Source organism: Acomys minous (genome assembly GCF_964271855.1).
Source record: "Acomys minous genome assembly, chromosome: 18".
Classification (NCBI taxonomy): Eukaryota; Metazoa; Chordata; class Mammalia; order Rodentia; family Muridae; genus Acomys; species Acomys minous.
The window spans coordinates 2,546,534-2,561,206 of record NC_140501.1 but is presented as its reverse complement, the minus strand read 5'-3'; positions in this window follow the sequence as shown (position 1 = coordinate 2,561,206).

The window sequence follows — 14,673 nt, the reverse complement described above, 5'->3', positions numbered from 1 at the left end:
AAGAATAAAATTAGTATTCGAGAAACGAATATGTCATATCTATGTTTTATTTGTTTCTTCTCTATAGCTGTGATAACATACTATGACCAAGGAAACTTATAAAAGAAAGCATTTACTTGGGCTTACAGCTTTGGAGAGTTAGAGTCCATGGTAGCAGAAACAGGTAGGAGCTCATGTCTGGAGCCACAAGCAAGAAGCCGAGAACCCCCTGGGCATAGCACACCTCTTCCAACAAGCATGCCTCCTAATCCTTCCCAAACAGTTGCACCAACCGGGGACCAAGTACTCAAACGCATGAGGCTCCAGGGGCCGCTCTCATTCAAACCAACACACATAGGGGAAAAAACCAAATTATCTTCCACATAACATTTAAAATAAAATATTGGTAGACTAAGTCTTGTTTTCATGTGTAATATCCAATTCTAAAATAAGTTTGGAAGTAAGAGCCTCATCTATTAAATCAATAACCAATGTATTACCTCTTTCTGCGCTGATTTCCAGGTGTCATACGGTGCCTCTGCTGGGACTCCCTAAGACTTACGCCAATGCTTTCCTGCCTTTTAACTCGGTTTTTTTCCCCCTAAGACTGGGTTTCTCTGTGTAGCCTTTGCTGTTCTAGACTTGCTTTGTAGACCAGGCTGGCCTCGAACTCACAGCGATCTGCCTGCCTCTGCCTCCCGAGTGCTGGGATTACAGGCGTGAGCCACCACCGCCCGGCTTAACTCTTTAATCAACAGAGAGACTGAACCTGTTCCTGCATCCTAGGTGGAAACCAATCTACGAGAAGTTTCATTCTCAACACCTCAGTTTCTTTCCTTTATTCTAAATGGGGATTCCAAGTGCGGAGATCTGTGAGCTTTCTTTCTTTCTTTCTTTTTTCCCCCTTTATTTTCATATCGCAGGATCAGAAGTACTGTTTTCTGCCTGCACCACAGGGAGGAATCTGTGAGGAGTCTGCCACAGCTGTTTCCAGGGAGGGAAGAGGCTGTTTCTTACCTCAGTGTGCATCTAGTTGTATCTCGTGAAAGTGCCCTCTAGTACTTTTTTGAAGTAGAGAGATAATAAAGGCAGGGGTGAGAGTGGTGATGTTGTCCCCCAGCCCGGGAGAAAGGTGTGGATGCAGATATCCAAACAGGACACCTACTCTGGCCACCGTGCTGAGCTGTGGGCAGCAGTGCAGATGCACTTCTGTGAGAATTCAGGTTAATTGCTCCTAAAATTATACAGCGGGTTTTTTTTTCACTCTTTGTTGTCTAAAGGAAAAAATGTAGGGAATTCTGCAATTAACTGCTTAATGAAGAAGGCAAAATCAAGAGGCCCCTAGAAAAACTGATTTTCCTTTGCTGGCAAGCTCTGCCCTCTTTGGAGTCACTATTTACAGAGGCAAGAAGATATTTATGCATCTCTCCTCACTTGTGATGCTGTCACTACCGGTTTGGGGCAAATGTGCGTGTCCTGCTGTTGAAGGGTTAATGTGTCTTGCCTGAAGTCTTGGTCCTTAAGAATATGGCTGTTTTAAAAGACAGCGTCCTTAAAGGTGGTAACTAAGATTGACCGAGATCCTTAGAGGGACTCCTGGCCCAGTATGACTGGTTTCCTAGGACAGGAGGGGGATCATGTGACAACACAATGAAAGAGTGGCCATGCACAAGCCAAAGAGAGACACCCCACTTTGGCCTCAGATTTGCACAATGCAAATAACAAACATTCATCGCTCAAACAGCCAAACTGATGCCTGTTCCAGCCTCCCTAGCAAGCCAATCAGGCCAACCGGCCTTTCCCAGCAGGCGACAGATGCTCCTCCTCTCACCTTCAACAAGGGCCCTGCTGGGACAGTCTCTGCACTAACCCCACCCTTAAACCATAGAAAGGAGCTCACATACCCCAGGCTGTCCTCAGCCTCACTGCGTAGCAGAGGCTCAGCCTCCCAGTGCTGGGAACACAGCGTGTATCACATGGCCTCATAGTTTCAAGCTCTGATGCCAACAGGTGGAAAGAAAAAGTGTTATGCAGGGTCTTACGTAATAGATTAAGCAGCTATTGGTAACAGCAAAGAGAACAAAGAGTCCAGGTGTCCGTAGGTAAAGACAATGCGGGTGTGTGTGTGTGTGTGTGTGTGTGTGTGTGTGCCTTGAAAAAGAAACAAAATTGGATACATGCTACAACGTGGATGAACCAAGCCAGGTGGCGGTGGCACACCCCTTTAATCCCAGTACTTGGGGGGAGGGGGCAGAGACAAGCAGATCATGCTGAGTTCAAGGCCAGCCTGGTCTACAGAGTGAGTTCCAGGACAGGCAGGGCTACACAGAGAAACCCTGTCTCCTGAAAAAAACAAAAACTTTAAGTGAAAGAAGTCAGGCATGAAAGAACAAATACTATGTTAGTCTCTGGCTATGAGGTTTGTAGAATATGTAAAATTTTAGAGATAGAAAGTAGGTCAGGGTGAGCTGAGCATGGGTGGGGGAGGGGAGGTAAGAGTTTCATATGGGACAAAACATTTTAGAGACACGGGAGACCGTTGCCTAATATCATGGATGAATTAACATCATAGGACTGCACACTCAGAGGAGCAAAGGGGAGCAGGGACAGGAGCGGGGGATGGGAGGGGGCATAGGCGCAGTAAGACAGTTAATACGGCAGGTTGTATGTTTAGTTTGTGATAATTTTGTAAAAGTTAAAGAAATAAAAGCAAGCGAGCAAGGAAGGGAGCTGTGGCTGTAGTTCAGTTTTCTAGAGTCTTAGCCTGTCAGGCATGAAGCCCTAGGTTCAACTCCCAGAAACTAGGTGTGGTGCGCATGCCTGTAATGCCAGGACTCAAGAGCGAGAGGCAGGAGGGTCAGAGTTCAAGGCTGCTGGACTAGTTTGCTTACTGTGGCTGTGATAAAAGACTGTGGGCCAAAAGCAAGGTGGGGAGGAAAGGCTTTATTTGGCTCACATGTCCAGGTCACCGAGAGAAGGGCAGGGCAGGAGTTTGAGCAAGGACAGAGGGAGCAGGATCCGTGGAGAGGCACTGCCTAATTACTGGCTTACCCCAGGCTTGCATTCAACTGCAGCTCTCTCTTTTTTTTTTCTCTTTTTTAAATTAATTTATTCAGATTACAACTCAATTGTTATCCCATCACTTGTATCCTCCCATTCCTCCCGCTTTCACCCTATTCCCCTCTCCTAGGTCTATGACCGAGGGGGACCTCCTCCCCCACTATATGGTCATAGGATATCAAGTCTCGTCTTGGTAGCCTGCTTATTCTTTCTTTAAGTGCCATCAGGCCTTCCCACCAAGGGGAGGTGGTCAAATATGGGGCACCAGAGTTCATGTCAGAGTCAGTCCCCACTCTCCACATAACTGTGGAGAATGTGCTGTCCATTGGGTAGATCAGAGTAGGGGTTCGATGTTTACTATTGTATTGTCCTTTGTTAGTGCAATGGCTTGAGCAGACCCCCTGGGCCCCGATCTACCCATCACAATGTTCTTCTTGTAGGTTTTTAGGACCCTCTGTGTTCTTTTATTTCCCTCAACTGCAGCTCTTAACTGGGATAGCTTGCCTAGAGGCGGCACCGCCCACAAGGGCCTGGGCCCTCCCACATCCATCCGCAATCAAGAAAATGACACACAGGCGCTGGGGAGACTCAGCGTTTGAGAAAACTTATTCTCGCGGAGGAGCTAGGCTCAAATCCCAGCACCCTCATGGTGGCTCAAGCTGTCCATAACTGGAGTTTTAGGGGCTCCAACACCCACTTCTGATCTCTGTGGGCACCAAGCATGCAAATAGTACACATCAAACACTCAAGCAGAACCCTCAAATACATAAAATAATAGTACTTTTCAATGACATACAGACATGCCTATAGGCCACCCTGATGGACACGTGTCCTCAGTTAAGGGCATCCCCTCCCAGGTGACACTAGTTTATGTCAAGGTGCCAAAAATTAGCTGCCTACTTTATCTCTTCTCTCTCTCTCTGCAGCACTGACGTCTCCGTGTGCTTCGGGGCCAAGAGTGAGGATGTCTGACATACCATCGGAGGACACAGGCTTGGTTGTACGGCTTGGTTGTAACCAAACCACCACTTACTGGCTGTGTTGCTCACACAGCCAGGTAGAACTCTGCTGCCTCTGCTCGGCTGGCTCCCCGCGGGGTCGACAAGCAGAATCAACAGCAGTTTGTGGAGAGTGTGGTGCTCAGGGCTGGAGACCTTTCAGAGGGACGTGTGACTGACACGCTCAGTGAAAGTATGCTTGCTGTAGGAGCCACACGCAGCTGGTCGGGTAGAGAGGGATGCTTGCTGAGGTCACGCAGTTCGAGTGGCTGACCGAGATGTGCTGCTCGCTCTCAAAGTGTGTCACTAAAGAAAGACCCCTGCCTGAACAGACGTGAACCTGGCTCTGGCGGCCTCTTTTCTTCTTATGGTTTATAGGGCTCTGATTTTCAGATGTAATCCATGGAGAGTGCCCATCTGGCTGTTAAATACAAACAAACAAAATCACACAAAACTTACCACCTCTTCTTACGATGCATAGTGGTGAATGCTGGCTTCAAGATGAACGTACATCTCTGTCTGCTTCAGGCCTTTTGTGAGATTCATATGACACAAAAATCACTGCTGATGTCTGGGTGAAGGGAGGAAGAGTTGTGGGGACCACTGATACTAATGTCCCTTGTTGCCTGGGGCCCCGGAGGGCTGCTGTTATCTGTAAACTTCTCAGCGTCCCACGACAACATGTCTGTCAATCTGCCATCACAAAGGTGAGGACCCTGGGACAGAGTGCTCAAGAGTTAGCACCTTGTCACTGTACCTGCCACAACATGACACATTTGATTGCTCCAAACACACAGCAGACCCCAACATAAAGGAGCCACAGATAGGCCGAGCTCATGATACATACAGGAAAGACAGCGGGGCACATGATCTGCACATAGGCCGAGCTCAGGCTACATACAGGGAAGACAGCGGGGCACATGATCTGCACATAGGCCAAGCTCAGGCTACATACAGGGAAGACAGCGGGGCACATGATCTGCACATAGGCCGAGTTCAGGCTACATACAGGGAAGACAGCAGGGGCACATGATCTGCACATAGGCCGAGCTCAGGCTACATACAGGGAAGACAGCAGGGGCACATGATCTGCACATAGGCCGAGCTCAGGCTACATACAGGAAAGACAGCGGGGCACATGATCTGCACATAGGCCGAGCTCAGGCTACATACAGGAAAGACAGCGGGGCACATGATCTGCACATAGGCCGAGCTCAGGCTACATACAGGAAAGACAGCGGGGCACATGATCTGCACATAGGCCAAGCTCAGGCTACATACAGGGAAGACAGGGGGGGCACATGATCTGCACATAGGCCGAGCTCAGGCTACATACAGGAAAGACAGCGGGGGCATATGGGCAGAACACACATGGTTTTTCTTGGGGGTTGGTCTGATGTGTTTTGATGCTAATTAGTAAAAAAGTCATCACCTGGGCAGGGCAAATGAGATAGGTGTGACTAAGGTTCCTGGGCTGGGAAAGACAGAGAATCTTGGGAAGAGGAGAGTTCTGAGGAGAAGAGAGGAAAAGAAGGTTGTGCTGCCATGGAGGAGAAGCCCATGGCTGGCGTGGATGGAGATTTGGCTCAGATGAAAAACATTAGCAAGTATTTGGGATTATGGATGGGAGGCAGCTTGATAGAAGTTATTAGAAACAGGTGGCATGGGATTGGGGCAGGGATCCCATGGCTGCCACAATGTGGGAAGCAGTTTAGAGGATTAATATCTGCCCTGCCCCAGGTTAACTAAGGCTATTTTTAAAAAGATTTATTTATTTATTATGTATACAATGTTCTGCCTGCAGGCCAGATCTCATTATAGATGGTTGTGAACCACCGTGTGGTTGCTGGAAATTGAACTCATGACCTTTGGAAGAGTAGCCAGTGCTCTTAACCTCTGAGCCATCTCTCCAGCCCCTAAGGCTGTTTTAAAATATAACAGGTGTTTGTGTCTTGATTGCTAGCAGGTTATACTGCTGTAATAATAGTAATGGTAATTAAAAACAACAGGTTTTTCTGGGAGCATCTGTCTATGAACCTCACTCCTGTCAAACAAGATGTTTTCCTGAGAACCAGGCATAAGATTAAACATCAACAGAAACAAAAGCCGACATCGAGGCAAGCCAACCATCCAATCTATCTGGCAAAGGGTCAGATCAAGGGGAAACTTTGAGAGATGTTTACGCCAAATGTATCCAGGGTAGAAAACCTCTCTAAGGAACTCTGCTGCAGAGAGAGGTAGGAAATGACTTCCACCCATCAGGGATGTAACCAGCACACCAGGCTGCTGCTGGAACTCAGCAAGGCCACCAGAGATGCTCCTGGGAGGCCGCAGTCCTGGACAGCTCACTAGGTTTGCAGAGAAAACCAGACCCTTGTAGCACAGCCACGCACACCAGGGAGAAAGGGTAAAGCAAGAGGAGTAGATAATGACCAGGAAATTACTTCTGGGGGGGGGGGGGAGGGGAAGAGGGAGAGGGTGGAGACTGGGGATGTCCCCATGTACGGGTGAGGCAAAGCTGGACCAGTGACCCCACTAGGGGGCAATAGAGTTCTCTGTCTGAGGGCACGGGTTCTGCCTCAGCCGGTTTCAACCTGTTTCTCCACTTCACAAAGGTGACCTCAAAACCTTTCTCTCTGGGCTCTAAGCTCCTATAAATGGAAAATCATAATGGTATGGACATTGCGGATTTATGGTAGATAATAGGAGTCTGTGGGCATACATGTAAACATTCCATGTTAGCTCGTGTTACTTGGTTATCTATGTTACCATGTTACTATGTATGTGACTAACGGAGGAAACGCCCCCCCCCCTTGCGTATGTGCATCAGAGTATGGATGTGCTGCAGGCCGAGGGGGTCACTGAGCAAAGCCTGGCCAGTGTTACTCACCCAGGTGTCTGAGGTATGAATCACTTGGGGAATAAGGGGCCATGAGGCAGGCCAGGCAGGGGGCAACCACCTGTTCCTCTGGCTTTAATCTTTATCTCCTCCATTTAAATTAATACTTAAATGTGGTAAATACACACAACATAAAAGTTGTCACCAACCATTTTTAGTGTAGACCATTAATTAGAGTCAAGGTCGAAAACAGGGCCAAGTTATAACCTTTAGTGCTTGCCCCTAGCTTCCTTCCTCTGCCAGCCATGTCTCCCTCTCCATGGATTCCACATCCTGCCAAGATAGGGCCACCAGCTTGGGGCCAATTGCTGAAGCACCCGAGGCCTCCTCGGGGGACATTTCACACTCTGTCACACAATAGTCCACAGCCCCATTGCTCCTGCAGCTTTAGGAGTTGTTAGTTAGCTTGTCTGTATTTCTGAAAATGCCGATGGAGCAGGTCTCTGCACCTCCAAAGGTAGTAGAGTGTGAACTAACCCGCCTGGAAGAGAACGTCTTCCATTATGTAAGTTGATACTTAATGTGGAATAAAAAAGAATGTGTGTGTGTGTGTGTGTGTGTGTGTGTGTGTGTGTGTGTGTCACACTGACCTGCTTCCCTCATTCACAGTGCCTGCAGACATCTCAGTGTACCTTGCTCTACTTGGACCTCAGGCCAGTGAGTGACGTCACAGTCATAGCCAGATGAAAGGTGGAGAAAACGGGAGAAGGCAAGAGTGCTTCTGTTTTCTCTTGTTCTGCTGCGGTCTGGGAACGACACAGGGAGCACAGCGGCCAGCCGACTCCCCAGAGAACCAGGGTGCTGGGGAGCGTGCTGCCAGCTCCTTCAGGCTCCGTCAGTTGGAGGGAGCTCTCTGTTCTGGGCTTCCGTTTCTAGTTGCTAGCTTAGGAACAAGCTGTCACTGTGAGTGTCCCCGGAGAGAGACTTCATACTTGTTCAGCGGCTATGCTTGCTCAGAGAACTCCGGCAGCAGCAGGGCGCTCGTGTGTGAAGGCTGGTAGCAGTGTCTTTTTAAAATGTTTGTTAATGTAGCTAATACTCAGGAAAGTCCCCAGAGGCGAGTGTTATTTCCCCACCACTCCGTGAGGAGCCTGAGGACCCAAAGGCCCTGCTCCGTGAGGGAGCGAGGGGAGCTTGGTGCCTGCTGAGGGAAGGAGAGCCGCTTCTGGGGAGTAGCCATTGGCGGTACCGATGTCCTGGCGGATGACCCCCCACACTCATGAGCACGTGGGCGGCACCAACAGGACTCAGATTGTTAGCAACCAAAAGAAAAAGATGAAGTTGAGAGGTGCCAGGGACCGGCTCAGTAGGGGATAGGTCCTTGGGGGAAGCGTCTGTGGACAAGGATTCGGCGGTGACAAACAGAGACAAACACAGAGGCAGTTTGAATCTGAGTGTGTTTTGTAGGCAAGCAGTCTAGATTTTTATACACATTTTTTGAAACAGGGAGTGTTTTGCGGCTACATTTCCCATGGAGTAGATTCAAGGGCGTCGGTGAAGCCATCAGGCACACACAGTACAAAGTACAGAATGCAAAGTAACAGTGTTGTCATTTTTGAGTTACTGACTTGAATGAAACAGTACAGGGTACAGAGTGCAAAGTAAAGACGCCATCACTCTTAAGTTGTTGGCTTGGTACCAGTACGCGTGTGCTCTCTTAGTCAAGGGTCAATGTTCTTTCATTTTTTTGCTCAGCACCTGTGTGCTGGGAGTGTGGGAACCAAGACAGTTGTTTCTTAGCTCTCCTTTCTAATGTCTGAGTGCCACTATCTGGAGCTTTCTGAAATGCTTTATTCCTTTGTAAGCCACAATATAAATTATTAACTAATGAATAATTCTTAGCCACATTTTTTTAAATAAGTGAACGCCAGTCCTGGATGGTCCCTGGCTGCCGTCCATGTTAGGGCATTTCATGGAAACATCATTGTGTTGGAAGGGTCCTGGTATGGGAGTAAGGTTAGGAGAAAGAATAGAGACAGAATATGCCAACTCAATGAGACAAAAGGAGGCAGCAGTTAATTACTCCTGGCAGGGACATCAGAGCCGTTCCAGGAGGCTCTCCCTGGACAGGGGCCATCACGAGGGGTCGTGACAGAGAGAGGGCCACGGGGTGGGCACACTAGGAGAAGTTGGAGGAAGGCGTTGTTAGACAGGTATGATCAAATATATTATATAAATGTGTGACATTTACCAAGAATAAATAATAACAAGGACTGAAGAGACAGCTCAGAGGATCCAGGTTAAAAATAAACAAATCCTTTAAAAAAAAAAAAGTAAGCAGGAATGTCACTGTGAAAAGGAAGGGCGAAAAGAGCAAGTGCAGGAACAGACAGGTGAAGGGCTTCGGAAACTCCAGCTGGGGAGCCCGGGGCTCAGGCCGGAAGCCAGGCTCCAGGCATGGCGTTCACCACAGCGCTCACCGCTCGCTCTCCCCCGAGGCTGAGGAGATGCCTAGATGGATCTGTCACTCTGACGGCTCAGCAAGGTGCATGAGCCATATACACGACGCAATTATCTGTGTATAGAGGATGTGTGTAACATAATTCAAATGTATGATACCAACGTATAAACCATTTTCTTTTAATATCATTATTGAGGCACTGACTTTCTCAGGCCTGGTGCAAGTCCCAGCTAGAATTGCTGCTCTGTTGTTTTGTTTTGAAACAGGGTCTTTCATAGCCCAGGCTGGCCTTGAGCGGCTATAATCCTCTTGCCTTTACCTGATGAGTGATACAATCGCAGGTAGGCACTAGGACACCGAGTTCATGAGGGGGTTCAGAAGAGATCAAAGCCTTGCTAGGCAAACGCTCTATGGCTTAGCTTCAGGCTCCACCCTCAGCTGAAAATGGTACAAACTAGCAGAAAGGAAAGCTCCAATGCGTGTTTGCTCGGAATCATTTTTCAAGCTTTCCTTGAATTTTCTGTTTTGTTTGAGACAGAGTATCTGTGTGCATGTTTCTCAGGCTGGTCTTGAACTTGCTATGTAGATGAGGCTGGCCTCGAACTTGCAGTCATCGTCTTGCCTCTGTCCCTCTCCCCAAGGTGTTGGAATTACAGCTATGTACCACTTTTTCTTGACTGGACCTGCTTCGTCCTCCCCAAGGCCTTGGGATTATAAACAAGTGCAATTATGCCTGCCTTAAAATAAGTTTTTAAAAATAATAATATAAAAAAATAATAATACCTTTTACTTAAAAACCAGGTAGATTGTTCTCCTTTGGATTTCTTAGCAGAATGAGGTGGATTCTCCCTTTTTCCCACCTCTAGAAGTCAAGAGTCAAGGGTTAGCTAGAGTTGACAAGTTACCATGGTAAATGTATCCCAATCAAAGGCTTTTATACTTCTAGTCTCTGGGGTAAACTCATACGGCATTTAAGCTCCATAAGGGTCAGAACAGCAAGGAACATTGGAGAGGATTTAAAATAAAATGAGCTCGTGATCTAAGAGTTGAAAAGTTACAGAAATATTTAGTCTGGAGAAGAGAAGGCTGAAAGGCAGGCGTTTGAAAAACGTAATTCAAGTAAATGTATAGAGGAGCAAGAAAGTTCCTGAGCAGACGCCCAAGTCTCTGTGAGCATCAGCAAAGGGGACTCGGTGAGGGGCAAAACCATCGCCAGCCACGGGCGTGGTTTACCCCAGGCCCGGTCCCAGCACCAAGGCCACCGGGACACATTCCTATGTATACTCGCTGCCCTGGGACCCCACACAGGGTCTACATAAGCCCCACTCTCCACCTGGCAGGTAGCCCAGGGGAAAAAATCTAATTTACAACAAGCCAAACATCTGCTGGCTCCCCACAGCCAGGCTGTTATTCTGCTGGTTCTTCGTGGTTATTGGCCGGGTTCTCTCTGTTTGACCACGCCTTTAAAAGTCCTGCAGCCCCAGCAGGGATACAAAGCATTTGACCAATCCGAGAGTCATCTGGCTCTCAGGTCTTAATCACTTCTGGATTCTACATATATATGACCTCAGTGTTATATAGAGGGGACTTTCAGAGCAGGCTTGCCAACACTCTCCTGGAATACAAGTCATCTCTCAACACATGTGTGCATCCATGGGTGACAGGGACTGGAGTGTCCAGGACCCACCCAAGAGGAAAGTCTGAGCAAGTACCGTAGAAAGCTGAGGCCAAGCCCTGTCTGGCCGTAGACACATCTGGGGGAGGGCTGTGATTGGCTAGTGTCACCAGGCAGAGAACACTGTGACAGGTACATGGTCCCATCTCAGAGTGGTATAGGCAAGTGGGCTTTCTATTTGGAGATCCAAGTTCATAGGCACCAGCTCTCAGTTACGGAGGTCAGTGAGGCCGGCATTCCGAGGCAGGGCACTAGTAATCAAAGGAAATGGGATTGTGTGTGAGAGTTTTCCAGAGAAACAGAACGAATGGTGTGTGGTGTGGTGTGTGTGTGGGGGGGGGGCAGGGAGTATGGTCAGGAGAGTGAGAGACAGAGAGAATGTCAGGAATTGGCTTCAAGGTCTGACAAATTCAAAATCTGTGGGTCTGAGAGACTGAGGTTGACGCAAGAGAGTTTGAGGCCAGTCTGGGCTGCAGAGCTAGACCCTTCCTCAAACAAATGAATAATAATAAAAAAAAACCCAAACAAACAAAAAACCCAAACTCAAACAGCATAAGCCAGCTGTGGGCTGGAGCAATGGGTCAGTGGCTAAAGCACATGCTGCTTCTGCGGAGGACCCAGCTTCAGCTGTCTGCGGAGGACCCAGCTTCAGGTGCAAGCTCCATGTACAGTGTCTCACGACTGATGCACCAGTTTTGAGGAGGACCAACACCCTTTTCTCACCTGTCCTCGCACCATGTGCATACATGGTGCACATACATACATGCAGGCAAAACATTCATACACATAAAAAGAAAATGAGCTGGGCGTTGTGGTGCACACCTTTAATCCCAGCATTCAGGAGGCAGAGGCAGGCGGATCGTTGTGAGTTTGAGGCCAGCCTGGTCTACAAAGCAAGTCAGGACAGCCAGGGCTAACACAGAGAGACCCTGTCTCAAAAAACCAAAAATAAAAATAAATAAATAAATAAATAAATAAATGGAAATAAAAAGAAAAAAAGAAAAAGGTAGATTAGGAAGCCAGGAGGAGCAAGCCAGAAAGCAGCATCTCTCCATGTTTCAGGCGTCCTTCCTGCCCAGGGTCCTGTGTGATTGCCTGTAACCTGTGAGCCAAATGCTCCCTTTCCTCTGAAAATCACATTGGGATAAATCTTTGTTATTGATTCAGAATTAAGGTTATATATGATTACATTGGTATAGCTCTTTGTATACTGATACAAAATTAAAATGATAGTTTAGTTACAACATACTATGTATTAACTCTTGTTGCAGTATTGTACCTAGGTGATTCTTTCTTCTTCTTCTTCTTCTTCTTCTTCTTCTTCTTCTTCTTCTTCTTCTTCTTCTTCTTCTTCAAGAAGGGTTTCTCTGTATTATCTTGGCTGACCTGGACTCGCTCTGTAGACCAGGCTGGCCTCAAACTCACAGTGATCCTCCTGCCTCTGCTTCCCGAGTGCTGGGATTACAGGTGTGCACCACCACACCTGGTGCCCTAGGTGATTCTTAAGGATGCAGTGTTAAGTTCTAGTCCTTTTTAAAGCTACTATTACAAACTGCTTAGGATAAGAAAGTAACACAAGTTAATATTTAGTCATTTGAACTCATGGTCATGTCGCGTACTAGTCTAGCTTATTGTGGAAATATTCTTCCTAGGCTGAACGCATAGTGAGTAGCTAGAAACAAGCAACATTGCCTATTAGATGTACTAAAATATACACAGACGGTCTTCAGAAACCTCAGAGACCTACAGAATATGGCATTTAAAGATGCTTTTTATTATTTTAAGGATTCTTCAACGGTGAGACATGGCAGCTCCTTGCGGCAGCCCCCTTTTACCTCGAGGAAGATGATGAGCATCAGATAGCTCCTTGTGGAGTTTGCTTCTACGTGGCAGGCTGCCACTGGGCAAGAAGCTGCCCTTGCTTCAACCGCTGATGATATGCTGTCCAAAAGGGACAAACTTGGATGCAGGGAAGCAGACTGCCAAGCTTTGCAAGGACAAGGTAGGCAGACCTTCATAGTTCCTGTTTCACAGGAAGGTCTGTCAGATGTTCTGGGCCAGAGGGTGGAAGATTGATGCTCCAAAATTATAGAGGAGTTTGAGGGACTGTTTAAGCAGCCAGCTTTCTTTGTCATTCCTATAGCTTTGGAAGCTGCCCGTTCTGCACTTCCTGCATACTTGGGTAACATTTATTCATTCTCAAGTGTCTGATGGAGATGAAGACTAGATAGTTATAGTCTCACAATTAAGCCTAAGCTGTTTAGGATTTTAGATGTTTTTATGTCTATGAAGTTGTTATTAGGTTGGTAGTGCAAGCTATGCTAGAAAATGATTTAGGTACGGAATTCCAAACTCACCAAGATAGGATAGACAATAGAGTACTTTTTTCAAAGTTGTAAAATACATATGGACTGGACATTGTGAGTGTAAATCTTCCTGATTGTTTCGTAATTGTTATTGTGTATAGTTTACTATTGTAAGAGAAAGAAAGTTTATTGGACTAAAAGGGGGGAGATGTAGGTATAACCTTTTGTGTACTGTATGGATTCTTCACCTGTCAATAAATTGCTGATTGGCCTATAGCTGAGGCTGGAAATAGGAGCAAGGAGTTCTAGTAGAGAAAGAGTGAATGCTGGGATAGAGTAAAGCGCATGGAGAATTCCCCCCGGGACACTGAAGAGGACAGACGCATGAAACTTGAGCAGAGGTATCCAGCCATGTGGTCCAACATAGAACAGAATAAACAGGGTATTAGTTATGAGCAAGTAAGGGAACGCACCTAGCTGTATTGGCCTAAAGTTTTGTAAACACATTTAAGTCTCAGAGTCATTATTTCAGGGAACAAGGACGTGGGTGAAAAACACGGGCCACAGGAAACCCCTTCTACACTGGAGAGTAGAGATAAAACGCATTCTTGCTCACGGTTGAGCAGAGGACACAGATGACAGCAGGATGACCACCGCAGATCATGTCTAAACTGCTTAAGGGCAGTACAAAGACCAAAGAAGCTTAAGGAAGGGACGTCCAGCAGATGTCACCATGAGCGGGATTTCTAACTTTTTCCTTCCTAGCTGGGCCCAGTCCCTGGACGGCAGGCTCACATAGAGCTCAGGGTGACTACGGCAAGGTGGGGCTGTGGTGAGCTGGTGTCACATTAAGGACTGAAGACACAGGAGGTTTTCTCTCTGAGTAGCTTGACCCCAAATTTGAATTCTCCTCTTCTCTCCCTGTATTTCGATCTGTCTCTAATGAAGGCATGACTCAGCATTCACCGAATAGCACAGAAAAACATGGCATGGAGGAGCGAAGCGTTCTTTATAGAAATCCTTAGCAGAGTTGCAGAAGTTCTGTTGCTGCTTCCAGCTGAACCATTTGCAAACAGGCTCCCTCAACCTATATCCACATGTTTTTTTTCCCCCAACATTTATGATAGAATGATAGATATTTACTGTTTAAAGTCACCACTTTAAACAGACTGTAGGCTGCTTTTAACAGATGATTACCACAACCTACGCCTACACATATACATTACTCAGTCAGAGGCAGGGCAGAGCGTATAATTTAAGATTAAAGCTATGCATAAATTTAGATTGTAAAAACTGATTGCATGGAAGAGCCAGGCCCTAAGGATGACTACACTGTTCTCTTGCTTGTGTCCTTA